This window comes from Tursiops truncatus, chromosome 5 (assembly GCF_011762595.2).
Source record: "Tursiops truncatus isolate mTurTru1 chromosome 5, mTurTru1.mat.Y, whole genome shotgun sequence".
Classification (NCBI taxonomy): domain Eukaryota; kingdom Metazoa; phylum Chordata; class Mammalia; order Artiodactyla; family Delphinidae; genus Tursiops; species Tursiops truncatus.
The window spans coordinates 93,811,809-93,839,746 of NC_047038.1; the positions used below are offsets into that span (position 1 = coordinate 93,811,809).

General features: G+C 35.7%; 1 protein-coding gene across 4 annotated transcripts in view; it reads left to right on the forward strand.

Annotated features, from left to right (window-relative positions):
- BMP2K (BMP2 inducible kinase) overlaps positions 1–27,938 on the forward strand; it is a 124,011-nt gene that overhangs the window by 15,758 nt on the left and 80,315 nt on the right. Inside the window, exon 2 of one of the 4 annotated variants that reach the window (XM_019932781.3) lies at positions 3,772–3,860. The exons of 2 other annotated variants lie outside the window; for them this stretch is intronic. The gene's annotated coding sequence lies outside the window, so the exon portion shown is untranslated. Of the gene's footprint in view, positions 1–3,771; positions 3,861–10,125; positions 10,147–27,938 lie in introns of those variants that run through there. One more of the 4 variants, XM_073805379.1, reaches the window with a different exon arrangement.

Sequence of the window (27,938 nt, forward strand, 5' to 3'; positions counted from 1 at the left end):
TGTCATTGACTTTTCTGAAAAAATAGGCTTCAGTAATGGTTCTCAAAGTGTGGTTTGTGGGCACCAGGGGGAGTGATCCCTCAGACCCTTTGAGGGGGTCTATCAGGTCAAAATTATTTTTGTGGTACTTCTAAGACGTAATTGCCTTTTACACTGTACTGGCATTTGCACTGATGGTTCAAAAGCAGTGGTGGGGGTTAAAGCTGCTTTAAGACAAATCTACGCAGTTGGCACCAAAATGTATTAGTAGTCATTGTATTCTTCACTGTCACATGCACTCATTTTTTTTTGTTGTTGTTGTTTTAAAGCCAGTTTTTCTTAACGTCCTTGATGAAGCAGTAAAAAGTCTTTTCTCAATCTTGGCTCTTGAGTCCATGTCTTTTTTTTCCCCCTGCTTGTGGTAAAATACACATAACATAAAATTTACCATTTTAACCATTTTTAAGTTTACAGTTCAGTGGCATTAAGTACATTCACATTGTTATGCCACCATCACCACTATCCATCTCCAGAACTTCTTCATCTTCCCAAATTGAAACTCAGTATCCATTAATCACTAACTCCTCATTCCTCCTTTTCCCCAGCCCCTGGTAACCACTATTCTACTTTCTGTCCCTCTGAATTTGACTATTCTAAGTACCTCATATAATTGGAATCTTACAATATTTGTGCATTTGTGATTGGCTTATTTCATTTAGTATAATGTCTTCAAGATTCATCCATGTTGTAGCATGTATCAGAATTTCTTTTTTAAGTCTGAATAATAGTCCTTTGTATGTATATATTGCATTTTGTTTAGTCATCCATCGGTGGACACATTTCGGTTGTTTTTGGCTATTGTGAATAATGCTGCTATGAATGTAAGTGTACAAATATCTACTCAAGTCCTTTCTTTCATTTCTTTTTGGTATGTACCCAGAAGCAGAATTGCTGGATTAGTATGTGAAAAATTCTATGTTTAATTTTTTGAGGAAATGCCATACTGTTTTCATTGTGGCTACACCATTTTAAATTCCCACTAGCAGTGTACAAGGGTTCCGATTTCTCCTCATCCTCACCAACACTTGCTATTTTCTTTTTTAAATTTTATAATGGCCATCCAAATGGATGTGAAGTGGTGTATCATTGCAGTTTTGATTTGCATTTTCCTAAAGATAAGTGATGTTGAACATCTTTTCATGTGGTTATTACTGGTCATTCGTAAGTACGCATCTTTTTTTTTTTTTTTTTTTTGGCAGTACGCGGGCCTTTCACTGTCGTGGCCTCTCCCGTTGCGGAGCACAGGCTCCGGACGCTCAGGCTCAGCAGCCATGGCTCACGGGCCCAGCCGCTCCGGGGCATGTGGGATCTGCCCGGACCGGGGCACGAACCCGCGTCCCCTGCATCGGCAGGCGGACTCTCAACCACTGTGCCACCAGGGAAGCCCAGTACGCATCTTTTTAATATGTGAAAAAATGGGAAGTATACATAAAGCACTTGCTGTATAATGAAGTATAGTGGTGTAATTGAGAAAAGCACTTAGGTGATTGAGTTGTGTCCTGAACCTGCTGCTTTTTTCATGGAAGACTCTGTTTATTTGCAAGAATGACTGACAAACTATGGTTATTTATTTAGATTTGGGTATTTGGCAGACATTTTCTCAATTAAGTGAGCCTGTCACTACAAGGAAAACAACTGTTTTTAATGATAGAGTTTGAGCTTTCAAAAGAAAATTAGAATTTTGGAAAACTTATATCTGCCATTGTGAACTTGACAGCTTCCCGTCACTTAAAGGCTTTTCTGAGGAGATAGGTGATAATATTAACAAATATGATTTTTAAAAAAGGGTAATGGGAAATTTGGTGAACTGTTATTTTCCAAATACATGATGTTACAAATACAAGATCGACCACTGGCTTCTAATGTAACAGTGCAAAAAATTCAGTGATGTGGTTTTAGATACCACGTTGCAGTGACCTTTAAGAAACCACTAACTGTTATGTTTTGCTACAATAGCAGAGAAGAATATCCATAGTTATTGTAAAAGACTATCTTAATAGTCTTTTATCTTTTCCTCTTCATGTATGTGTGAGGCTAGATTTTCTTCATATGCTTCATTCAGCCAAAACCACATCACGGAAGATCTACCGCAGAAGCAGGTATGAGAATCCAGCAGTCTTCTATCAAGGCAAATATTAAAGAGCTTTGCCAAAATGTAAAGCATTGCCATTCTCCTTTCTAAATTTTTGTTTCGAAAAATACAGCTATTTTTAACAAAATGTCATGTATATTGATGTGTAATATTTTTATTATTATTTTAAATGAATTAATAAACATTAAAAAATTCTGTTTTAATTTCTAATCTGGTAAATGCAAATTGGTATAACTCACATAAACGAAAGCTGTCTGGGGTCTTCCATAATTTTTAAGACTGCAAAGGGATACTGAGCCCAGAGGGCTTGAGAATTGTTGGGTATACACTGTATGGTCTAGCAAAACTGTGTAATACAGTAGCCACGAGCCACATGTGACTGATACTTGAAATACGCCTAGTCTGAATTAAAATGTACCATAAATGTAAAATACACATGGGATTTCAGAGCCTGAATGTGGGAAAAAAAAGAATGCAAAAGATCTCATTAATTTTATGTTGATTGCATGTTGAAATAATCGTATTTTGGGTATTTTTGGTTAAATAAAATGTATCACTAAAATTCACTGGTTTTTACCTTTTTAATGAATGTAGCTACTAGAAAATTTAAAATTACATATGTGGCTCTCGCTATATTGGACATACATTGGACAGTACTGGTCTTTAATGATGTACAGTTCAATGTGTGGACCCTACACTTTGCAGTTGGGGTTCTTTACCTGGGGTTCACAGACATCCATGTGCGTTTTTCTTAGGAGAGGGCTTATGACTCTCATCATATTCTCAAATGGACATGTGACCAAAGAAAAGTTAGAAATGTGTTGTAGAATGTGTAGACAACTTGCTGAGTTACTGCTTGTAGTTACTTGGGCACTGCTTGTGGCTTGGATCTGGGGGAATCTCTTTCTCACACTTTGAATGGCTGGGTGAAACCTGTGGTGCTTGGGTTTTGGTGAGATGTAGTTTTGGCTGCTCAAGTTTGAACCTTGAATGAATGGTCCCACAGAAATTTTTTTTTTTTTAGCGAGACACTAGGTATTATATAGTACTATTAGTACTAGACTGCAGGTAGACCTGAGAAGTTAATTATCACATGTAGGAGTGTTGCTGTGGGAAAAATAGTTTGAAACTCAAAGAGTAGTCTTAGGAGCTGTCAGAACACAGTCCACTGCTAAGTCAGGGATTTCATACATTTGATGCTTGGAATCTGACCAAATGAGTGAATTTCTTAACTTGATCATTCATAGAGGTTGAAAATAAGATATTAAGCATGTGTTAAAGTGACAGTACATTCCAAAGATGAAGTTATGGGATGCTTGCAAACCATTAATCGCTAATCATAGGATTATATAAACAAGCCGCTGAATTGGAGGATATGTGAATTAAGTGGTTGCATGTTTAGTTTGAGTTAGGTCCATGATGCTGTTATGTAACAGATTCTTGGCTTATGTTGTTCTCATCAAGAAAGTCTTCCTGAAACAGTGAAATTTCAGGGCCTGCTTCAGTGAAAAGAGAATGCTGGATTGAGCGTATTCTAAACATAATTATTTCATTACAACTCTTTGTACGTTAGTTATATTGCCCATAGCATTCATCACAATATCCCATAATAACTTATTTTTGTCTTTCTCTCTCTGTAGACTTGTAAAATCATGTTTTCCAGAGGCTAGCCCAGCCACATACTAAAATTTGTTGAAAAAAAGAACATAGGAAGAACCCCCGTCTCATGGTTAGTTGATTGCAATTTGGGTGAGATGCATGAATATGGTAATTGGGTGAAGAGAGAGTTGAAGGTAGGCTAAGAAAGCAGATGATGGTTGTAGAAAGCAGATGATGGGTTGTAGAATTGTAGAATTTAACTACAATTAAATACTTAATTGTAGTATTAAGATGTTGAGGGAAACTGGGAAAAGTTGAAGGTGTAGGTTTTTTGTACTTAAGAGTTGTAAGGCCAAGGAGTCCCAAGGAGAGGTTAGCATAATGCTGAATTTGGGAAGAAAACACACATTTAACCACAATACATAAGAATTGGCTAAAATTTGATGCTTTTGAAGCCTGATATTCTGGTGAGCAGGAAGTTGTGAAATCAGTGAGAGAGGATTGAGACTTAATACCCAGGCTTCGGATTTGTGAATGGAGGAGTTTTGAGATGTAAGAAAGGGAGAAAACAGTAAGAGTAGTAGAAAACTAAGTTTATATGTAGTCTTTTTAAGTTCTACAAAGCAAAACAAAAAAACATTAATTCTAAAATCTGACTTTTCTGCTGTAGGAGCGAAAATAAGGATAAGGAAGGGGAAAAGATGTGACTAGAAATAACAGAAAGGGAAGTCAAAGATAGTGACTTCATTACAGTCTTACAAATGGGAGTTGTGATGAGGTGTCCTAGGGACTGGTGACAGAGCAGGGACGTTCGAGAGGAATATTCCTCTTTACTAGAATAGCTGGTTCATTTTAAATGTATTAATTTTTTAAAAGTAAGTTTGGGGAGTCATTCTCTAATATACTGCTTCTCAAACTCTAAAGTATGTGAATCACTTGGGGATCTATTAAAATACAGCTACTGACTCAGCACATCTGGGGTGGGGCCTGAGGTTCTGCATTACCAGCAAGCTTTTAGGTGATGCCAGTGCTGTTATTTCCACAGGTCACATTCTCCTTTAGCCAGTCTCCTAGGAGAGAGAGAAAAAATACCCTCCGAAGTGTTCAGAGCAGTTCATGATGAACGTCTGCTTTGTTGATGGCCTTCAGATTGATCATTAGTAGATAGCAGGACTAATGTAAGAGTTCTTAAACTTTACTTGGGGTGCTTATTGAACAGATTCCTGGACTTAAATCCCAGAGATTTAATCCTAGGTTTAGAGAACTGTCCAGAAAACTTCAGGTTTCATAAAGCACTCTGTATAATTCATCAGTGTTGGCATTTTGATTGGCATTACACAAAAACTGCATATTAATTTAGGATTTAGCATATTGACAGTATTGAGTATTCCTTTCCAGGAACATAGCATGTCTCTCCATTTTATTGAAGTCATATATGTGAGAATTACTAGAAATCTTGTAAGATTTTGGTTGAAAAACAAAGAAAAAAGGGACATAGTACCTGTTGGGTGCATGTGAGAAACTTGCCTAAACTGTTTCAAAGTCTCTCTCATCTTTATTATGAAGGTCCTTTAAGGTCAAAGGGGACAGTGCATTAAGTAATTTACAGTTTATGGGAAAAATTTTTAGAAATATTGAAATTTTTAGAAATATATATATATATACTCACTAGGGGAGGAAATAACTGGTTTTCTTTCTTTCCTTAGCTTTCTTTCTATACCATTTCTATAAATTATTTCACTCTGAAAAGAATTTGTTCTTAGAAAAGCTGTGATCGTGTACTTTCAAAGGTGTGACTTTCTAACAGTTGTCTCTGAACAGATTACTTCAGGTAGGCAGTATTTTTAGGGAAGTTGCAGTGGTTATCTGGAATCCTTTACTCAAGAGTTTCACTTTAGTCATTGTTAACCAAATGTACACATAATTACTATTATGCTCTGTCAAATAAAGTATATTCTAATGTAAACCTGCATGTCTTAGAGATCTGCAAGCTAAATGAGAGAACTAAAGTCTGGGTATCAGTGCTTTTAAGACAAAACTTGTTTTGATTTTTTAATGCTACTTGTTCTGTCTGAAATTTTAAATATCTTTATAGACCGTTCTAACAGATGAAAGTATCAATGATAAACATTATCAAATTACTACATATTGACATATTTTAATAGAGACTTCTAGTTGTCTAGAGAACTTTCTCCTGCGTTGCCAAATTTACTGTGTTCACCAGTTCTTAAGTGGACAGGACAACAGCACCCTTTCCATTTTTACAGAGAAGGAATGTGAGGCCAACAAAGGTCAGGTACCCTTAGAAGCCTGTTCATAGGGGATATATATAGGGCCAGAATTTGGAAAAAGTTATGCTTGCTGCATATGCCAGTAGAAGTAGTAAAAAATAACTTCTTTTGGATTGCATATTTCTTTGAGAATCTAATGAAAGTTATATAGATACTTTCCTCAGGAAAATTTACATACATACAAATCCTGCACAAGATTTCAGAGAGTGTATAGATAGGCAAATTACCGTGTAACATATTTCTTGATTTTCTGTGATTTTTACAATTTAAAAATGATATTCAAACTTTTGTGTTTTAGTAGCTTAGATAATAGTGGCTATAGGTACTTAAAATATACATGAAAATAATGGGAAGTAAAAGCATATAGAGAATTTATGTTTCTAACCTATACACAGATACTTAATTTTGGGGAGGAAATTCTGCTGCTGATTCAGATATGTGTGTGTGTGTGTGTGTGTGTGTGTGTGTGTGTGTTTGTATTTAAAGAGTTTTATGTACAATTTTTCTCTCAGTATGATTGGCTTTTCTATTAAATTTACATAAAATGTTTGTAAGGCTGTGTCTATTTTTTTAAAAAATTTATTTATTTTTGGCTGTGTTGGGTCTTGGTTGCTGCACACGGGCTTTCTCTAGTTGCGGCGAGCGGGGGCTACTCTTCGTTGTTCGTGGGCTTCTTATTGCGGTGGCTTCTCTTGTTGCGTAGCACGGGCTGTAGGTGCGTGGGCTTCAGTAGTTGTGGCACGTTGGTTCAGTAGTTGTGACTTGCAGGCTCTAGAGCGCAGGCTCAGTAGTTGTGGCGCACGGGCTTAGTTCCTCCACAACATGCGGGATCCTCCCGAACCAGGGCTCGAACCTGTGTCCCCTGCATTGGCAGGGGATTCTTAACCACTGTGCCACCAGGGAGGTGAAGTCCCTGTGTTTAGTCTTATCTCTGACTCTCAGAGAGTTTGACCAAATTCTTCCTTACTGATGTGCTGCGGTCATACTAGTATGCATAGATGGGTTGTAGGTGTGCCGAGATGGTTCCCCTTCAGCCCTGAAAGTGGCCCTGTTGTGGTTGGAGGTCCCTGCTGGTCAACTCAGGCCAAAATCAGACTGTCATTTACATCATTTACCCAGGGGGCTGGCCGAGTGGTTGGACAGCACTTAGTTGGGTAATAATACTGGATGGTTTTCTGTTAGTAGGATAAATGCAGATTTAGACATTGGAATATTAAGCCCAGGGGATGATAGAGGCTGGTGAGAAAAAATATGCTGTACTCTGCCTGACAGGCCTAATTAATCAGGAAATAGATTCAAGCTGTCTTTAAAAAGGAGGAATTAAACAAACTATTCTTTCAGTTTGAGTCTTGTGTTAGTAACATCAAGATAAACCAATTTGAAACTTGTAGAGTGGACTTACACAGAATGTTTAAATATGTATCTGTTTTCTGTGCCAAGGTTTTGCTATCAGGCCTTGAAGTAATAGATACCGGCTCTCTGCTGATACTTTGGCTCTGTGTGGCGATTTTTCTCAGTAGTCCCCTCCTCCCTTTCTGAAGTAATTACAGAAGGCACTGTGTTTACTTGGCACACTTGAGATTGTTAGACAAAGTGCTTGCATAAGCATCAACATGTTAGGGCTAGTGTAGTGATAAAGGATAGTGCCAGGAGGAGTTAACATATCCTGTTCAGTACACTCTATATCTTCTGTGACTTAAAAAAAATGTTTATCTTACTTGTATTGAATGAGGTGGAATTACCGTGCCTCCTAACTTCCTCATGCACATTCAGCAACAGTTTTTTGTGGTTTTAGTTTGCTAACCATAGACTGTAATGTATGATTTTAATTCTACTTTAATGAACCAAATTCTGGAATGTAGTTATGGGTGCAGGTTGTTTAATGTCAAGTTAGCTTAATTTAATTTCTAGGTGTCGAAAAAAATGGGTTTTCCTACTCCTCTGATCATTTCATGTTAATGTTTTAAATTGGAAAGGCTTGAACTACAGCTGTCTTCAGAACTTTGATATAGAGCTATTTTTATTTAATAAAAATATAATTTGTATTATAAAGTAAATATCTAAAATAAAAAATGGAAACAATTCATTTGCTAATGGACTTTAGATTGAATTGCCTTGCTTATATGTAAGAAATATCTAATACATACTAAAACTATAAACAAGATTTTGGAGGATGAATATATTTTAAAAACTTTGTAGACCTTTCATTGTATTTCAAAAGTTTTTAAAAAAGAATTTTCTTTTAGTATTTTTTTTCTAGTAGCAGTTGTCCAAAATATGTTAAGATGGAGTTAGAACATTCCATAGTGCTCAGCGAGCTCGTTTTCCTTTGCCTGGTGTTGATGTTTTATCTGTCCTTTATTCCCCCACAGTCTCTCTATGTGATGAATGTATTCACAAACATAAATTCCCCAAATCTCTATCTCTGTAGTACACACCTCCTTGCCTCTGTTGTAGACATGATATCAAACTATTAAAATATAAAATATCTGAACTTTTCACCAAATCAACTTCTCTGTCTTCATTGGAAGGGAAGGCCAGTCAGTCACCCAAGTGAGAAACTAGAGATGAGTCTGTCATCTCCTTTCTATGAATACAATACCTTTTATTATCTTTTGCCTGGACTCTTAAAGTAGCTGTGTGGGTGTGTGTATTAATATCTCACTAACCTCTTATTAATGGTCTTCCTGTATCCTTTTGAGACCTTCTTCTTCATACTGAAATACCTTTCTAATTTGTCTCCTGCTTCTGCCCTTGACTCCTCTTCAGTCTCTTCAAACAGTGCTTGCTAATTATTATCTTTTTTAAAAATTATTTTTTTGCTTTTTTTTGACTGATTAGGTTCTCTTTCCTTTATTTAATTTTTTCCCCTCTATTAATTGGAAGTTTTATATATATATATATATTCCCCCTGTTTTTTAGTGGTTGTTTAACACAAGACTAAAGTTAGTATCTATTTACTGCACAAATATGAGAACCATAGAATGCTCTAACTCCTATATAACATCACCATTCTCTCCTCCTGATTTGTGATATTATTGTCCAGGATTTTGCATCTCTCTTCACTTTTCTTCAATCTACAAATTAGACATTACACTTATTGTTTTATTAGTCAGTGTTTAATAGTTATCCTCTTTCTTGTATGTCAGGCTTTCCATCTAGGCTCAGCTGCCTTTACTCTGAAACATTCTTCCTTTAAAGTTCCTTTAATAAAGGTCATTTTGTTAGCCTGAAAAGTTTTTATTTCATCCTCATTCTAAAAAGACTTTTGCTTGATACAGAATTCTAGGCAGATAGTTATTTTCTTTCAGCATTTTGGAGATATCATTTCATTGCCTTGCTTTTATCGTTGAGAGGTTGGTAGTCACTCTAATTGCCTTTGTGGGTAATCTGCATTTTCTCACCGGTGGCTTTGATGTTTTCTCTTTGGTGCTGTATTCTTTTACTGTGATGGTATAGGTATGGTTTTCTGTTATTTTATTTTAGTATTTTTGGGTTTTCTGAATCTGCTGATTCGTGTCTTTCATCACTTATGGAGAATTCTCAACCATATCCTTTCTAATAATGCCTCTTAGGTGACAGACGTATATTGAATCTTTTCACCATATCCTCCGAGTCTCATAACCTCTCTTTCCCATAACCTCTCTTTGACCCTTTGTGCTACATTTTAGTATATATCAGCACTCTGTTGCATTTGGATATATCTTCCAGTTTTCCTCCTTCAGGTGTGCTTCATCTACTGTTTACCGTTTTCAGTTACTGTAATTTTCATATTAGAAATTCAATTTGTACAGTGTTATAAAATTGCCTGGCCAATTTTTTTGTCTCTGTCAATTTTGATAACTTCTTAATCCCTTTTTATACTTTCAGTTTCCTATTTTGTTTCTTTAAATATGTGGAACATAGTTATTTTATATTCTGTGTTTGGTAATTCCAGTATTTTTTAATCTTTTCAAGTCTCATTTTGTAGTTTGATTGTTCCTTCTAACTTTTGTTCATGGTGGCTGGTTTCTTGAGTGCTCAGTGATTTCCTTCTTTTAAAAAATATTTGTTGTGTGCTCATATTCCATAGAATCTCAGCGGTTGGAGTTTTTTGAGGTCTGAGTGCCTTCCTCTAGAGAAAATGTGAGTTTATCTCTACTAGACTTCTGGGTATACCCACCTGAGCTACTTTAAGTTGTTGGCTTAGAATTTTTTTGCTTGGAAAGTCTCAGGAGACTCTCCCACTTCATTCAGAGCTGAGGCTAAGGTCGAGGCATATAGCTCTTTAGCATCATTAGCAGGGTGGATTGGTTTCTATTTTACATTGAGGGTGAAGTGCTTTGTGGATCTAGGCTTTATGTGGTGGTCCCATTGTGGCCTTCTGCCTTTCTCAGTGTTGGCCTTTGGCTCCAATGCAGCTTATGGATTCATGCTTTCTTCTTGTTCCCTTTTGTTTCAAGGAATTCTCTTGATCTGCCTCCATGATTATTATATCCAGCATTTTAAGGACTACTGTACTAGGAAGGTAGTCTACCATGAATCTGTAGTCTCCCTCCCATGTTGCTAGAAACAAAAATTGTAATTTAAATTTTAATATGGTCAAATTTATTAGTTTTCATCTTTTTGAGTTTTTAAAATATCTAATGTAAGAAATTCTTCCCTACTTCAAAGACATACATACCTTTTCCTTTTAAAACTTTTAGTGTTTAATTTTTTAATATTTATATCTTTAAGTCATCAAATTTATGTTTGATGTGTTATGGGATAAAGATCTAATTGACTAATTTATCCTTTTCCCAGTGATATATATGCAGTGTTTCTGATGTCATTTATCAATTTTTAAAATAACTTTCATATATAAGTTGATTTGTTTCTGAGTTTTCTCTGTTATTCTGTGGTTCTTATGCCATTATATAATCTCATCAGAGTTTATAATCTTGAAAATTGGTAAAGTGACTAACCCCATTCCTTTATCTTATTTCTTTAAAAAATTGTTAGCTATTCTTATTAATTCTCTGTACTTCCATGTGAGCCTTAGAATCAGCATATCCAATTCCATGAAAAACTTAAGAAAAACTTAAGATATTAAGATTTTTATATAAATGACATTGAGTTTATCAAATAATCTATGAGAAATTGGAAACTTTGTAACATGGAGCCTTCTTTTTCATAAATATATAGATATAGAAAACTCCACTTATTTAAGTTTTCTTTGTCTTTTATTAATGTTTTATAATTTACCTTGTACATCTCTCATATATCTTCTGTTTGATTTATTCCTTGGTGCTTTTGTTGATGATATTGTTGCTATCATAAATGATATATTTATATTTTTTCCATTTTTCTCTTGGTTGCTCCTGTATAGGAATACAATTACTAGAGAATTACTTTCTAATGCAAATCTGATGAATATAAACCTTTGCTTAAAATTCTTCTATGGTTTCTTTATCTTACGCAGGACAGGGTTCACGCATCTTAGCACAATGATCTTAGCAGTGATCTTCCATGGTTAGAATTATTTCTGACTCTTTACCATGCCTCATCTCCCATAACTTCATAGTTTGGGACCTGTGCTTCAGCTATAAGGAGCTAATTGTAATTCCTTGGACATACTCTGATTTTTAAAATCTTTATTGAGATATAATTTACATGTCATAGAATTCAATTTAAAGTGTACAATTTAATGATTTTTAGTATATTTTAGTATACAGATCTTCCTCGACTTACAACAAGGCTGTGTCCCAGTAAATCCGTTGTAAGTTGAATATATCATAAGTTGAAAGCGCATTTAATACCCTAACCTACCAAACATCGTAGCTTAGCCTACCTTACCTTAAACATGCTCAGAACATTTATATTACATCTGCCCACTTACAGTTGGGCAGAAACATCTAACACAAAACCTATTTTATAATAAAGTGTTGAATGTCTCATGTAATTTATTGAATACTGTACAGAAAGTGAGAAACAGAATGGTTGGAAGTGTTTCAGTTGTTCACTTTCGTGATCATTGGGCTGACTGGGAGCTATGACTCGCTGCTGTTGCCCAACATCACAAAAGAATGTCCTACTGTATAACCTTAGCTCGGGAAAAGATCAAAGTTCAATATCTGAAGTATGGTTTTTACTGAATGCCTATTGCTTTTGCACCATCATAAAGTCATAAGTTGAACCATAGTAAGTCGGGGACTGTCTGCATTTAGCGTATTTGAACTACCACCACTGTCTAATTCTATAGACCGTTTTCATCAATCCAAAAGAAGCCCTGTACTCATTAGCAATCACTTCCCACTTTTCTTTTCTTGCCCCAAACCCTTGCAGTCAGCAGTCTGTTTCCTTTCTTTATGGATTTGCCTATTCTGGGCATTTCATGTAAATGGAATAATATGTGGCCTTTATGTCTGACTTCTCTCACTTAGTATATTTTCAAATTTCATCTGTGTTTTAGCATGTATCCTATGTCATTCATTTTTATGATTGAGTCATATTACATTATTTGGGTAATACTACATTTTATCTGTCCATCAGTTGATGGACGTATGGGTTGTTTCCACTTTTTGGCTATCATAAATAATGCTGTTATGAACATTTGTGTACAAGTTTTTTGTGAATGTTCTTCTGGGTGTATTTTCAGAAATAGAGTTACTGGGTCATACAGTAACTCCATGTTTAATTTCTTGAGGGACTGCCAAAGTTTTCCACAGTGGCTGTACCATTTTATATTCTCTTGAAATTTATGAGGGTTTCCAGTTTCTCTACATCCTCACCAATACATTGTCTGTCTTTTTGATTATAGCCATCCTAGTGGGTATGAAGAGGTATCTCATTATGGTTTTGATTTGCATTTCCCTAATGATTAATGATGCTGGACATCTTTTCATGTGTTTATTGGTCATTTATATATATTCTTTGGAGAAATTTCAATTAAAGTCTTTTGCTCTAGATTCTGGATACTTGATTTTTATCAGATAAATGATTTCTAAATATCTTTTCCTGTTCTTTGGATTATCTTTTCACTTTTTTTAGGGTTTCAAATTGAATATTTTAAACAGTGCAGCTGTCTTTGTCTTTTTACTTTCTTAATAGCATTCTTTGAAGCACAAAAGTTTAAAATTTTGGTAAATTCCAATTTTCTTTTTCTTTGGTTTATTGTACTTTTGGTGTCATGTGTTAAAAAAGCCATTGCCTAATGCAAGGTCATGATGATTTACACCTATATTTTCTTCTGAGTTATATAATTTTAGCTCTATGTTTAGGTCTTTCATCCATTTTGAGTTAACTTTTTTTTTTTTTTCGGTATGCGGGCCTCTCACTGCTGTGGCCTCTCCCGTTGCGGAGCACAGTCTCCGGACGCGCAGGCTCAGCGGCCATGGCTCACGGGCCCAGCCGCTCTGCGGCATGTGGGATCCTCCTGGACCAGGGCACGAACCTGTGTCCCCTGCATCGGCAGGTGGACTCTCAACCACTGCGCCACCAGAGAAGCCCTTGAGTTAACTTTTGTATATGGTGTGAGGTAGAGGCCCATCCAACTTCATTCATTTACATGTGAATATCCAGTTGTCCTAGCACCATTTGTTGAAAAGACTTCTTTTCTCATTGTGTTGTCATTCTTGTTGGATATCAATTGACCATAAATGTATGCGCTTATTTTGGACTCTCAATTCTGTTCCATTGATCTATATGTCTGTCCTTATATTGATTGCTCTAGCTTTGTAGGTAGTTTGAAATTGGAAAGTGTGAGTCCTCCAACTTTTTTCTTTTCAAGATTGTTTTGTTATTTTGAGTCCCTTGAGTTTCTATATAAATTTTAGGATCAGCTTGTCTAGTTCTGCAAAAAAAAAAAAAAAAAAAAAAAAAGAAATAAAAAAGGATTTGATAGAGATATTGGGAGTTTATTTATTTTTTTAAAGTGGGTATTTGGGGAGTACTTGGGGAATATTACTGTCTTAACAGTTCATTCTTCCAATCCATGAATGAGGGATGCTTTTATACTTACTTAGATCTTTAATTTCTTTCAGTGATGTTTTGGAGTTTTCAGTATACAAGTCCTTCATCTCTTTTGTTATATTTATGACTTTTTTTTAAGATTATTGATGCTTTTATCAATATAATTGTTTTCTTAATTTCTTTCGCAGATTGTTCATTGCTGGTGTATAGAAATACAATTGATTTTACAATAATGATCTTGTATTGTGTTACCTGCTGAACTTGTTTATTAGCTCCTTTTTGTGTGGATTTTTCAGGCTTTTCTATGTACAAGATTGTCATTTACAAATAGATATTTTTACTTCTTTTCAATTTGAATGTTCTTTTATTTATTTTTCTTAGCTAAATTACCCTTCGTAGACTCTCCTGCACAGTACCAAATAGAAGTGGAAAGAGCAGACATTCTTGTCTTGTTGCTGATTGCATGGGGAAAGTTTTCAGTCTTTCACCATTGAGTATGATGTTTTGGTACATGCCCTTTATCACACTGAGAAAGTTCCCTTCTATTCCTGGTTTGTTGAGCACTGTTACCATGAAAGTGGTGGATTTTTTCAAACGTTTTTCTGTTTTTATCGAGATGATCATGTGCTTTTTTATTCTATTAATATGTTTTATTATGTGATTGATTTTTATATGTTAAACCAACCTTGTGCACTCCTGGGGTAAATCCCACTTGGTCACAATGTATAATCTTTTTTTTTTTTTAAATATGTTCCTGGATTTGGTTTGCTATTATTTTGTTGAGAATTTTCACATTTGTAGTATAAGGGACATTGGCCTATAATTTCTCGCAATGTGATTGGTTTAATAGAATGCATTAAAAAGTGTTCCCTCCTCTTGCTTTTTAGAAGAGTTTGTGAAGGATTGGTGTTAATTCATCTTTAAACATTTGATACAATTCACTAGTGAAGTCATTTGGTCTTGGGCTTTTTTGGTTGGACATGTTTTGATTACTAATGCAATATCTTTACTTGCTATAGGTTTATTTAAATCTTCTATTTCTTCTTGAGTCAGTTTGGTAATTTGTATCTTTATAGAAATGTATTGATTTCATCTAGGTTATCTAATTTGCTGACATAAAATTGTTTCCCTTATAATTCTTTTTATTTATGTGATGTTGATAGTAGTATCTCTTCTTTATTCTTTTTTGTTTTTATTATTTTTTATTGGAGTATGGTAGCCTTACAGTGTGTTAATTTCTGCTGTATAGCAAAGTGAATCAGCTATATGTATACATATATCCCCTCTTTTTTGGGTTTCTTTGCCATTTAGGTCACCATAAAGCATTGAGTAGAGTTCCCTGTGCTATACAGTAGGTTCTCATAGTTATCTATTTTGTACATAGTAGCGTATATATGTCAATTCCAATGCTCCAACTCATCCTCGCCCCCCCCCCCGCCCCCATAGCCATACATCTGTGTCTCTATTTCTGCTTTGCAGATAGGTTCATCTGTACCATTTTTCTAGATTCCACATATAAGCGATATATGATATTTGTTTTTCTCTTTCTGACTTACTTCACTCTGTATGACAGTCTCTCGGTCCATCCACATCTCTGCAGATGACACAGTTTCATTCCATTTTATGGCTGAGTAATATTCCATTGTATATATGTACCACATTTTCTTTATCCATTCTTCTGTTGATGTACACTTAGGTTGCTTCCATGTCTGGCTGTTGTAAATAGTGTTGCAGTGAACATTGGGGTGCATGTCTCTTTATGAATTATGGTTTTCCCTGGTTATGTGTCCAGTAGTGGGATTGCTGGGTCATAAGATATTCTATTTTTAGTTTTTTAAGGAACCTCCATACTGTTCTATATAGTGGCTGTATTAGTTTACATTCCCACCAACAGTGCAAGAGGGTTCCCTTTTCTCCACACCCTCTCCAGCATTTATTGTTTGCAGATTTTTTTGATGATGGCCATTCTGACCAGTGTGAGGTGATACCTCATTGCAGTTTTGATTTCCATTTCTCTAATAATTAGTGATGTTGAGCATCTTTTCATGTGTTTGTTGGCCATCTGTATGTCTTTGCAAAAATGTCTATATAGGTCTTTTGCCCATTTTTGGATTGGGTTGTTCGTTTTTTTGATATTGAACTGCATGAGCTGTTTGTATATTTTGGAGATTAATCCCTTGTCAGTTGCTTCATTTGCAAATATTTTCTCCCATTCTGAGGGTTGTCTTTTTGTCTTGTTTATGGTTTCCTTTGCTGTGCAAAAGCTTTTAAGTTTCATTAGGTCCTATTCGTTTATTTTTATTTTCATTACTTTAGGAGGTGAGTCAAAAAAGATATTGCTGTGATTTATGTCAAAGAGTGTTCTACCTGTGTTTTCCTCCAAGAGTTTTCTCTGGCCTTACATTTAGGTCTTTAATCCATTTTGAGTTTATTTTTGTGTATGCTGTTAGGGAGTGTTCTAATTTCATTCTTTTACATGTAGCTGTCCAGTTTTCCCAGCACCACTTATCGCAGAGACTGTCTTTTCTCCATTGTATATTCTTGTCTCCTTTGTCATAGATTATGTGATCATAGGTGCATGGGTTTATCTCTGGGCTTTCTATCCTGTTCCAGTGATCTATATTCCTGTTTTTCTGCCAGTACCATATTGTCTTGATTACTGTAGCTTTGTAGTATAGTCTGAAGTCAGGGAGCCTGATTTCTCCAGCTCCGTTTTTCTTTCTTTTTTCTTCATTCTTAAAGAAAAAAAATTTGGTTTTGTTGATTTCCTCTATTAGTTTTTCTATTCTCTAGTTAATTTATTTTTACTCTAACTTTTATTATTTCCTTCTTTTTGGTTTGAGTATAACATGTCCACCTTTTCTAGATTTTAACCTGGGGAGTTAGGTTATTGATTTGAGATCTCTCATACTTTTTCAATGCAGTTGTTTACAGCTATAAGTTCTCCTCCAAGAATTACTTTAACTGCATTTCCTAAGTTTTGGTATGCTGTTTTTTTTCATTTTCATTCATCTTGAAGTATTTTCTCATTTCCCTTGTGATTCCTTCTTTGGTCCATTGGTTATTTATAAGTGAAATTTCTCAAATTTATTTTTGTATTTGATTTCCAGTTTTATTCCATTATGGTTGAAGAACATACTTGGTATGATTTCAATCTTTTAAAATGTATTAATTTTTTTTAATGCTCTAGAATATTTTCTATTCTGTAGAGTGTTCCATATGTACTTGGTAAATGTGCTTTCTGCTATTGCTGAGGGGAGTGTTCCATAAATGTCTTCTAGGTCCAGTTGGTGAATAGTGTTCAAGTCTTATTTTCTTGTTGACCTTCTGCCTACTTATTCTGTCCATTTTTGAATGTGGGATTTTTAATTCTCCAACTACTATCGTTTAAACATCTATTTCTTTCTTCATTTCTGTCAGATTTTGCTTCATGTGTTTTGGGGTTTCGTTTTAAAGTATATATATGTTTATAATTATTATATTTTTCTGATAAATTGACCCTTTTCTTGTTACAAAATGCCCTTCCTTGTCTCTGGTAACTATTTTTGTTTTAAAGCCTAATTTACCTAATGTTAGTATAACTATTCTGGTTCATTGTTTGGTTACAAACATTTGTATGGGGCTTCCCTGGTGGCGCAGTGGTTGAGAGTCTGCCTGCCGATGCAGGGGACACGGGTTTGTGCCCCGGTCCGGGAGGATCCCACATGCCGCAGAGCGGCTGGGCCCGTGAGCCATGGCCGCTGAGCCTGCGCGTCCGGAGCCTGTTGCTCCGCAACGGGAGAGGCCACAGCAGTGAGAGGCCCGCGTACTGCAAACAAAACAAAACAAAAAACAAAACAAAAAAACATTTGTATGGCATATATGTTACCATTCTTTCACTTTCAGCCTGTTTGTGTCTTTGAATCCAAAGTTGTTTTTTTTTTTAAAGTAATTTCTGACTGTTTATTGATAGCCTCTACTTGTAGACATGATTTTTGTACGTTTCTTTAGTTCTCTAGACATGGTTTTCATTAGTCCCTTCAATGTATTTGTAATAGCTGACTTAAAGTATTTATCTAGTATGTCCAACATCTGGATTTCCTCAGAGGTGGTTTCTCTTGACTGCTTTTTTTCCTCTTCTATATGGACCATAATTTTCTGTTTCTTTTCATGGCTGATAGATTTTTGTTGAAAACTGGGCATTTCAAATAACATTATATGGCAATTCTGGAAATCAGATTCCTCCACTCCTCAGGATTTATTGTTGTTGTTTTTTGTTTAGTGACTTTTCTGGAGTGATTCTGTAAAGTCTGAAATTTTTTTTTTTTAATGCCCCTGAAGTCTCTGCTTAGTTAGGTTAGTGGTCAGCTAGTGATAAGACATAGTTTGTTAAACACCTGAAATCAGTAAGTCTTCCAGCTTTTGCCAAGGGGCTTTATGTGTGTGTTGACAGGAATTCAGTTCTCCAACGCAGTTTACAACTGTGCTTATCCTGCCTTTCCTTCTTTTGCAGAACCTCAATGTCAGCCAGAGATGAGAGGCTAGGGCCTTCTCAGTTCTGCCCTGGGCATGCCATTTTACTCTGTATGTGTGTGTGGCCTTCTCAGTTCCCAGGACTGTGTCATAGCTTTTTTTTTTTTTGCGGTACGTGGGCCTCTCACTGTTGTGGCCTCTCCCGTTGGGGAGCACAGGCTCCGGATGCGCAGGCTCAGCAGCCATGGCTCACGGGCGCAGCCATTCCGCGGCATGTGGGATCTTCCCGGACCGGGGCACGAACCCGTGTCCCCTGCCTCAGAAGGCGGACTCTCAACCACTGCGCCACCAGGGAAGCCTTGTGTCATAGCTTTTCAAAGCTCCCTATAGATATCTTGTTTCCTATTTTTCTATGTAAATTATTTTGGTTAACTTCTTGTTATCCCCACCTTGTGTCACTGCCTAAGACAGCTGCAGTGTTACAGAATTGTTGCTGATTGTGTTCACCAAACACTTTAGTGATAGAGCTTTTTGCAGTGTGAGTTATGAGTTGGGTTAAATAAAGACAAACCCTGAGAATGGAGCTTTTCCAGGGAGCTTTCTGACAGATCTAATAGTGATGAGTCTTGGGCTTTTTGGTAAGTCTGAACCTGTTTTATTTCTTCCATTGTCTGCAGAGCTGCAGTTACTGTGGTTGTGAGCTTTATCTTTTCAAGACTACTGTGGAGCTGGGAGAGAACGATAATAGGACAAGTTAAGATGTCACAAAGCTCACTGTTTTTACTGAGATTGTTATTTTTCTTGAATAAAAGCTCCTTGAATTATTGCAAGTCTTTGTGTAATTTCCAGAGTTGTGAAAATAGAGGTTTTGACAATTTTTGCCAGTGTTCTTATTGCTTTTATGGAGGAACAGATTTTTGAAGGTCCTTAATTTTCTATTTTGGAAGTGTCCCACCTCTGATACTTTTACACTTGTTTTTTCCCCCATGCTTTACTTTACCTATTTGGGAACTACTATACATCTTCAACATTCAGCTCATATATTACTTCTTTAGTGACAGCCTTTCTGATTTTTCTCCATATACTACAACTTTTTTTGTTTTCATATGCTTTGAATATAGCTCTTTTATTCCACTTGTTATGATACTTTGTTTATCCATATTTCCTTTAAGATAGTGGGATATTTGAGACTGCTTTTAATCTCTAGTTCCTGAGAGTTGAAGAATCCCTGGAGATTATCTATAACTGTCAACATAATTTTACAAATGAGACAGGCCTAGAGAGAGTAAAATAGTAAATACTTGACTAAGTATGTTTCTAAAATCCACTTTCTGCTAATCATGTAGTACATAATCATTATGCACTTAATTATTAATATTATATAGAATTATAAAGCTGTGGTTATGTATTGCTATATATTTGCAGGTGAAAAACAAGTCTATTTTATTAGAATTTCATATATACATGTGAAATAAGATCAGGAGATGACAGATATAAAGCTAGTTAATTTTAAACACAATAGGAACTTTTTCCTTTTTGAACTTTATAAAAATAGTTTAAAAAATTGGCATATATGTATATAAGCAGTTTGATCTTTTTGAAAAAAATTACAAATAAATGAGTGTTTTTGCCAAGTAATCTCTATCAAGAAGCTTAATTTTTTCCATTGATAAAGGAATTTTTTTATAACATGTTTTAGAAGTCATTTAAGAAATTTTAGGACCATTTTATAAATTACACAGGTTAATTTATTGACCTTTCATGTACTGGCTTCCACATACTGTTTTTTTTCCCCCAAAACGTTGAAACCCATCAAAACCTTTATCTCAATTTAGTTGACTTGGTTAGGGACAACTTGTAATGCTTTTGAAATTCTGTCAGTCTCAAGAAGTGGGAAATTTCCCAAATTGTAGTTATCGAAAACAATTTATGATGGTCTCTGAAGTCTGTCTCAAACAGAAGTGTTAGAGAACTGTGTTAAATTTTAGCAATGATGTGGAAAATCAATGTCAGTAACTTTGGTGACAATATTTATATTTTGAGTCTCTGGGCATATAATGTCTATACATGTAAATATATAATTTCTTTTGCATAAGCTGGATCCTAAAGTGACATTTTAAGTATTATAGGGAACAATCTATATATATTAGCCCACTTTATCTTATTGTTACCTAATATCCAAAACATAGGAGTATCATAATTCTGAATTATTGATTTTTGTTTGTAAGCTTCTACCTTGGAAACATTTTATATGGTTCTCAGTTAATGAGAAATACATGATATTTGTATTCCTAAAGAAATAATCTTACAAATGAGGGCTAGCCTCTAAGACTTGATCCAGCTACTAATGTATGTGATGCCCGTCTAGGACTCTCTTAACTGCAAACAAAAGTTTGCAGTTGAATGCATCTCAGCTTAGTGTACTGAAAAAAGAATTGTATTAGTTGAAAGACAAGAGACTCTGTGTCCTGAATGAAGCTGTACCTGAAGTCAACTGAGATTGCTCTGTATATACAGTCGTCCTTTGGTATCCACAGGGGATTGTTTCCAGGACCCCTTGGGGACACCAAAATCTGAGGATGCTCAAGTCCCTTATATAAAATGAGGTAACATTTGCATATAACCTACGTACATCTTGTATACTTTGTCATCTCTAGATTACTTATACAATGTGAATGCTATGTGAATAGTTGTAAATACAATGTAAATGCTATGTAAATAGTTGCCAGCATGTGGCAAATTCAAGTTTTGCCTTTTGGAACTTTCTGGAATTTTTTTTGGAAGGGGGGAAATGCTTTCAGTCCGTGGTTGGTTGAATCTGCAAATGTGGAAGCCATGGATATGGAGGGCCCACTGTAGTCTATTATATGTTTAAAATTATATTAGCGTTTTTTAAAGCGTTTTTAATGCTTGCACAAAATGCCATCCTATGTGACATATTTACATAATTATTTGCATGTTGCTGGAAGTATAGGTTTCTGTATCTTCACTAGTAATTTCTTTATGGTAGAATTCTCTAAAATAAAATGAGAAGAAGAATATGGATATTTTAAGGCTCTTGATATATGATATGTAATCTTAAAGTATGGTTATGGTGGAAATATTTTACTAATTTCCACATCCACCAAGAGCATATAAAAATTGTTGATTTTAGAACATCCTTGATGACAAGTATAATGAGGCTTTACTTTTAAATAATCATTCTTTTTTCTGGGAAATTTTTTTTAGGATTCAGGCACACAACTACCCTCCTCATGGCTATAACTAATGATAGATGTATTAAAAATTCAGGTATAAATAAGCATAGCTCTTAAATATATCTCTTTCACTTTGATCACTTTTCTGGACTTTATACTTGGAAATCTAATTGCCATTTCCACATCTCCAACTGAATGTCCAACAGGCATCTCTAACTCAGCATGTCCCAAACTGTGCACTTGATATTCTGTTCCAAACTCTCCCTGTTGTCTGTCAAGAACTGTTAAGATTTTGGGATTTACCCTACTTGTTAAGCTGAGGAGTTAGCCTGCCATAGTTTCATAGATGGTGGCAGAAAACATGAGACAAAGGATTTTATTACAGTAATAGCTATAGCCAGAGTATCAGTGTTTGCTCCACTTCCCAGAGTCTCAGTTCCCAAAGGGCAACGTGAAAGGGCCAGGTGATGCCTGTACATGTAGTGGATTGTACTGTATTACAGGAGAGGAACCCTGAGTTTACGGAACCACAGTGTTTTATAATGGGCATTAAGTTTGCTCCAGGGGAGATGGGGGCAGATGTTATCTTTATTATGCTGGGCCGTAAACGAAACTTCCCTTTGCTCTTGAGGGATACACTGGCTCTGTCTTCTAAGGCTGTTCACTATGCAGACAGTCCTGAAAAGATAGTCCACAACGAAGGCAGTCAGTGCCCTGCTTGCAAGATGGACAGAAATGCGAGAGACCCATGTTAAATTGTTTTCCAGCACAGTCTTCTCCATCTCAGTTAATGGTGACTTCATCCTTCCGGTGTCTCAGACCAAAACCCTTGAAGTCATTTTTAGCTCCCATTTTTCTCACATGCAGTGTTGTCAAGAAATCCTGTCAGCTCTCTCTAAAAAATATATCTAGAATGTTTTAATTTCTCACTATTCCTACTGCCCTGGTCAAAACCACTGTCATCTTTCAACAGAATTATTGCAGTAGCCTACTAACTGACTTCCCTACCTCTAATGTTACCTGCCTTCACTCTGTTCCCCACACAGTGGACAGAGTGGTCATATTAAAATATGAATCCAGTTATGTCCCTCCTGCTCAGAACCATCCATTGGCTTTCCGTTTTACTTAGAGCAAAAGGCAAAGTCCTTACCCTTATCCATACGTAAGAGCCTGTCTGATCTGGCTCCCTTTTAACCATTTGCCCTCTTTTTGTATTATACTCTCCTTTGCTCATTCTGCTCCAGGCTTTCTGGTCCCTTTGCTATTCTTCAGACATATCAGCAGGCTCCTGCCTTAGGGCCTTTGCACACCCTCTTTTATCTACCTGGAATGCACTTGCCCTCACTCCCTCACTTTCCATCTTTACTCAGAGTCACCTCAGGCCTTCCCTAGGCATCTAGCATCCAGATTAAGCATTTCAACCTCATCCCTACACCCAACACAATTTTCCAGTCTACGATCCACCCCCACTTTAATTTTTTTCTCCTCAGAATGTATCATTATCTTCTGTATAGTGCATATTTTACTTGTATATCTTGTTTCAATCTTTCTAGGATGTAAGCTCACAAAGGGCAAGGGTTTCTCTGAATTCCATATAGTTAGTTTTGTTTCTAGCACCTAGAACAGTGCTTGGCACCTTGTGAACAGTTAATATATGTTGTCGAATGAATGAATGAATGATTTACGTGGTAAAGAAGTGAAATTCTGTTTTCCGAATTTGTATTGTGTGTTAAAATTATAGTCAGGGAGGGGATATGGGGATATATGTATACATATAGCTGATTCACTTTGTTATACAGCAGAAACTAACACAACATTGTAAAGCAATTATACTCCAATAAAGATGTTAAAAAAAATGGGGAAAAAAATAGAGTCAGCACCAAGGGAAAATGGTGAATCAGAGGTTAATTGCATTTTATTCACGGAAGATCAAAGTAGTAAGTAGTTTGTGAATTAAAGTACTACCAGCAGAACCAGTTTATTAATGTTAAGTCATTCACTCAATAAATATTTGAATGCCAGGCAAGGTGGTAGGCATTGATGATACTGGGATAAGTGAGGTGTTACATAGTCTCTGTTCTTATAGAGCTTACAACCCAGTTGAAGGGAGAGGCATTGAATAAGTATAATAGGTGCAAATACTGTGGTGGATAAATTTTTGGAAGTTCCTGTTGTAGGGTTGCAAACTCAGATGCCTACACAGGCCAGGCAGGTAATGTAAAAGAGTAAAGTGGGCCAGTGAATCACTGAAACTTCAAGAATAGAGGGAGCTGGGATGAACTGCAGAGCACATGCCCTGTGTAAAGGGGATGGCAGCTGACAGCTCCATCTGATTGATGTCATATAGGAATGAGGACCCTCTCTTTCCTTATTTCCAAGTTTTTCAAGAGAAACTGAAAAATCTAGATTGTCATCTGAAATATACCGATCTTCTGAGGCACTGTGCAGTCCAAATCAAACACGGTCTTGACCTACGAGCCTCTTCTGTATAAGGAATACTGCTTATAAAGTAAGGTTCTATCAAGAAGAAAACTCTGGGGGGTTGGGGGGGCATTGTTTTATCTTGATTATCCCAATTTTCTTTTGTTCTTTCTAAGATTTTATGTTATTCCCAGATCCTACATAGACTTTTCTTCTGGCATAACAAAGACAGGTGTGGATATAAAAATCAGTAGAATGTGAGATTTATGAGGAAAAAAAAAACCCTCTGGCTTCATCTTATCAGTGTTGTGTAATTGGACTAGCTGCTTACCTTCTTTCTCAGTGTTTAGTTTATTCCTCATCTGTAGAATGGGAATAACAGTTAAATTGCCTCATAATGTTATGAGAACTAAATAAGGTAATGTGCTTAGCAATGCTTTATGTATTGTCAGGGTTGTATGAATGTTGTGCTCTTGCCTTTTCACTTTTCAACTCCCTCTCCTTTTGTTCTCCACCCAATCAAATGTAACTGATTTATTCTTTCATTGCCTTGTAGTAGATAGAACAAACAGATAAAATAATTTTGGCATGAATTTAAGTTAGTAATTCTTTTTAGGGATATTTTCACTTTTAAAAAAGAAACTTCTGGAGTCATTGCCTTAACCTAGAGTAACGAAACTCTGCTGTATCACAGGCCAGTGGTCATTGGCTCAAATCCTACAGCCAAATAAGTGCCTGTTCCACTTAACTTGAAGATAGTTTCAAGTGACATTGTTTTCATTGGCAATGGTTGGAACCAGAAGTTGCTGAACAGCTTAGTATTTCTTCTATCTTGTTGACTAGCATGATGTCTGATGATATACACAATACAGAAAAACCATGTGTAATTTTATCCGTTCCTCTCATTTCCTTCCATTCCCTAGGGAAATAAACTTGATAGAAGTAAACACTACTAAAGCCCAGTCTTTCATAAACATGAAGTGCTTGTGTGTGTTGGGATATTGGAGCATAAGGTATCTAAGATACCATAAACTTTTTCTGTGGTAAGAGACTTATGGTGCCTTTGGGGAAGTTGTGAGTCTGGATAATCAGCAACATTGTTGTTCTTGTAAAATAATAATTCTCCGTGGTGCTGGTGGGGTTGTTGAATGGCAAGGGAGAGAAGAGTTATCTGGGGAAAAACATCCTAGGTCTTTTGTTCTTTTCTTACAACTTTATTATGAAAAATTTCAAAATATACAGAAAATTTGAAGGAGCAGTACAGTGAATAACCATATGTTCATCATCTAGATTCAACTATTAATAACATTTTACCACTTTTTTCTTAATACATTTAAATAAAAACACATGGATAATTTTGAGTCAGGACTGTGCATTAGAAGAATTATTGTTCATTTTCCTAGGTGGGACAGAGGTACTGTAGTTATATAGGTTAATGTATGCATTTTAAGAATGTATATGTGTTTAAATAGTCATGAATACTAATGAGTAAAATGACATGAATCTACAACTTAGTTTAAAATAATTCACTACCAACAAAAACATGTTTTATGGTTTTTTCAAAAGTAGAATTTAATAAAGAGTTATGTACTGAATTTGATTGTAATGTCATTTAAAATCTAGAATAACCCTACCCCCCTCATTAAAAAAAATTCAATTTATTTAAACTAAAAAAAAAAAAAGAAAGAAAAAGAACAAAAGCAGTTCACCCATTTCTTTCTATCCCCCACCCTTCACTTCTGGCAACCACCAATCTATTCTGCATATGAGCTTAGTTTTTTAAAATATTTATTTTAAAAATACTTTAAGATTCTACATAAAAGAGAGATCATATGGTATTTGTCTTTCTCTGTCTGACTTATTTCACTTAGCATCATGTCCTCGAGGTCCATCCATGTTGTTGCAAATGGCAAGATTTCCTTCTTGTTTTATGGCTGAATAATATTCCTGTGTGTGTGTGTCTGTGTGTGTGTGTATGTATGGCACAGTTTTAAAATCTTTTCATCCATCAATGGCCACTTACGTTGTTTCTATATCTTGGCTATTGTAAATAATGCTACAGTGAACATGGGGGTGCATATATCTTTTCAAATTACTGTTTTTATTTTCTGCTAGTAAGTACCCAGAACTGGAATTGCTGGATCAAATGGTAGTTCTATTTTTTTGTTTGTTTGGTTTTTGTTTTTACGGTACGCGGGCCCCTCACTGCTGTGGCCTCTTCCATTGCAGAGCACAGGCTCCGGACGCACAGGCTCAGCGGCCACGGCTCACGGGCCCAGCCGCTCCACGGCATATGGGATCTTCCCAGACTGGGGCACGAGCCCGTGTCCCCTGCATCGGCAGGCGGGCTTTTAACCACTGCGCCACCAGGGAAGCCCGGTAGTTCTATTTTTAATTTTTTAAGGAACCTCCATACTGTTTTCCATAGTGGCTGCCCCCAATTTTTATTCACACCAACAGTGCACAAGGGTTCCCTTTTATCTGCAACTTCTCCAACATTTGCTATTTTTAGTCTTTTTGATAATAGATGTTCTAACAAGTGTGAGCTGATATCTCATTGTGGTTTTTATTTTCATTTCCCTTAAAATTAATGATGTAGAGCATCTTTACATGCACCTGTTGGCCGTATGTGTGTCTTCATTAGAAAAATGTCTATTCAGATCTTCTGCCCATTTTAATATCAGATTTTTTTTTAAAAAAACTATTGAATTGTATGAGTTCTCTATTTTGGACATTAGCTTCTTATCAGATATATGATTTGCAAATATTTTCTCCTGTTCAGTAGGTTGCCTTTTCATTTCGTTGTTAGTTTCCTTTTTTGTGAGAACTTTTTAGTTTGACGTAGTCCCACTTGTTTAGTTTTGCTTTTGTTGTTTTTGCTTTTGGTGTCAGGTTCAAAAAAATCATTGTCAAGACCTATGTCAGGGAGCTTACTGCCTATGTTTTCTTCTAGGAATTTTATGGTTTCAGGTCTTACATTCAAGTCTTTAATCCAGTTTGAGTTAATTTTTGTGTATGGTGTAAGATAGTGGTCCAGTTTCATTCTTTTGCATGTGACTGTTCAATTTTCCCAACACCATTTGTTGAAGAGACTGTCTTTTCCCCATTGTATATTCTTGTTTCCTTTGTCATAAATTAATTGACCATACATATCTGGGCTCTCTATTCCATTGCTCCATTCGTCTTTTCATGCCAGTACCATACTGTTTTAGTTACCATAGCTTTGTAATATAGTTTGAAATCAGGGAGTGTGATGCTTACAGCTTTGTTCTTCTTTCTCAAGACTGCTTTGGCTATGTGGGGTCTTTTATGGTTCCATACAAATTTTGGAATTTTTGGTTCTACTTTTGTGAAAACTGCCATTGGAATCGATAGAGATTGCATTGAACCTGTAGATTGCTTTGGGTAGTATGAACATTTAAACTATATTAATTTTTCCAGTCTAGGAGCATGGATTACCTTTTCAGCAATTTGTGTCTTCTTCAATTACTTTCATTAATGTCTTGTAGTTTTCAATATGGGTCCTTCTCCTTCTTGGCTAAGTTTGTTCCTAGGTATTTTATTCTTTTTGTAAATGGGATTGTTCCCTTAATTTCTCAATTAATTAATTAATTCATTATTAGTATATAGAAATGCAGCATATTTTTTGTGTATTGATTTTATATCCTACAACTTTACTGAATTCATTTATTCTAACAGTTTTTGAATGGAGTCTTTAGGGTTTTCTATATATATATCATTTGTGAATAGTGACAGTTTTACTTCTTACTTTCCAATTTGTATGCCTATTATTTATTTTTTCTTGCCTAATTGTTCTATCTAGGACTTCCATAAGATGTTATGAAAAGACGTGAACAAAGTTTTTGGCCAACCCAATATTTTGCTGAATAAGTGTGGTGAGAGTGGGTATCCTTGTCT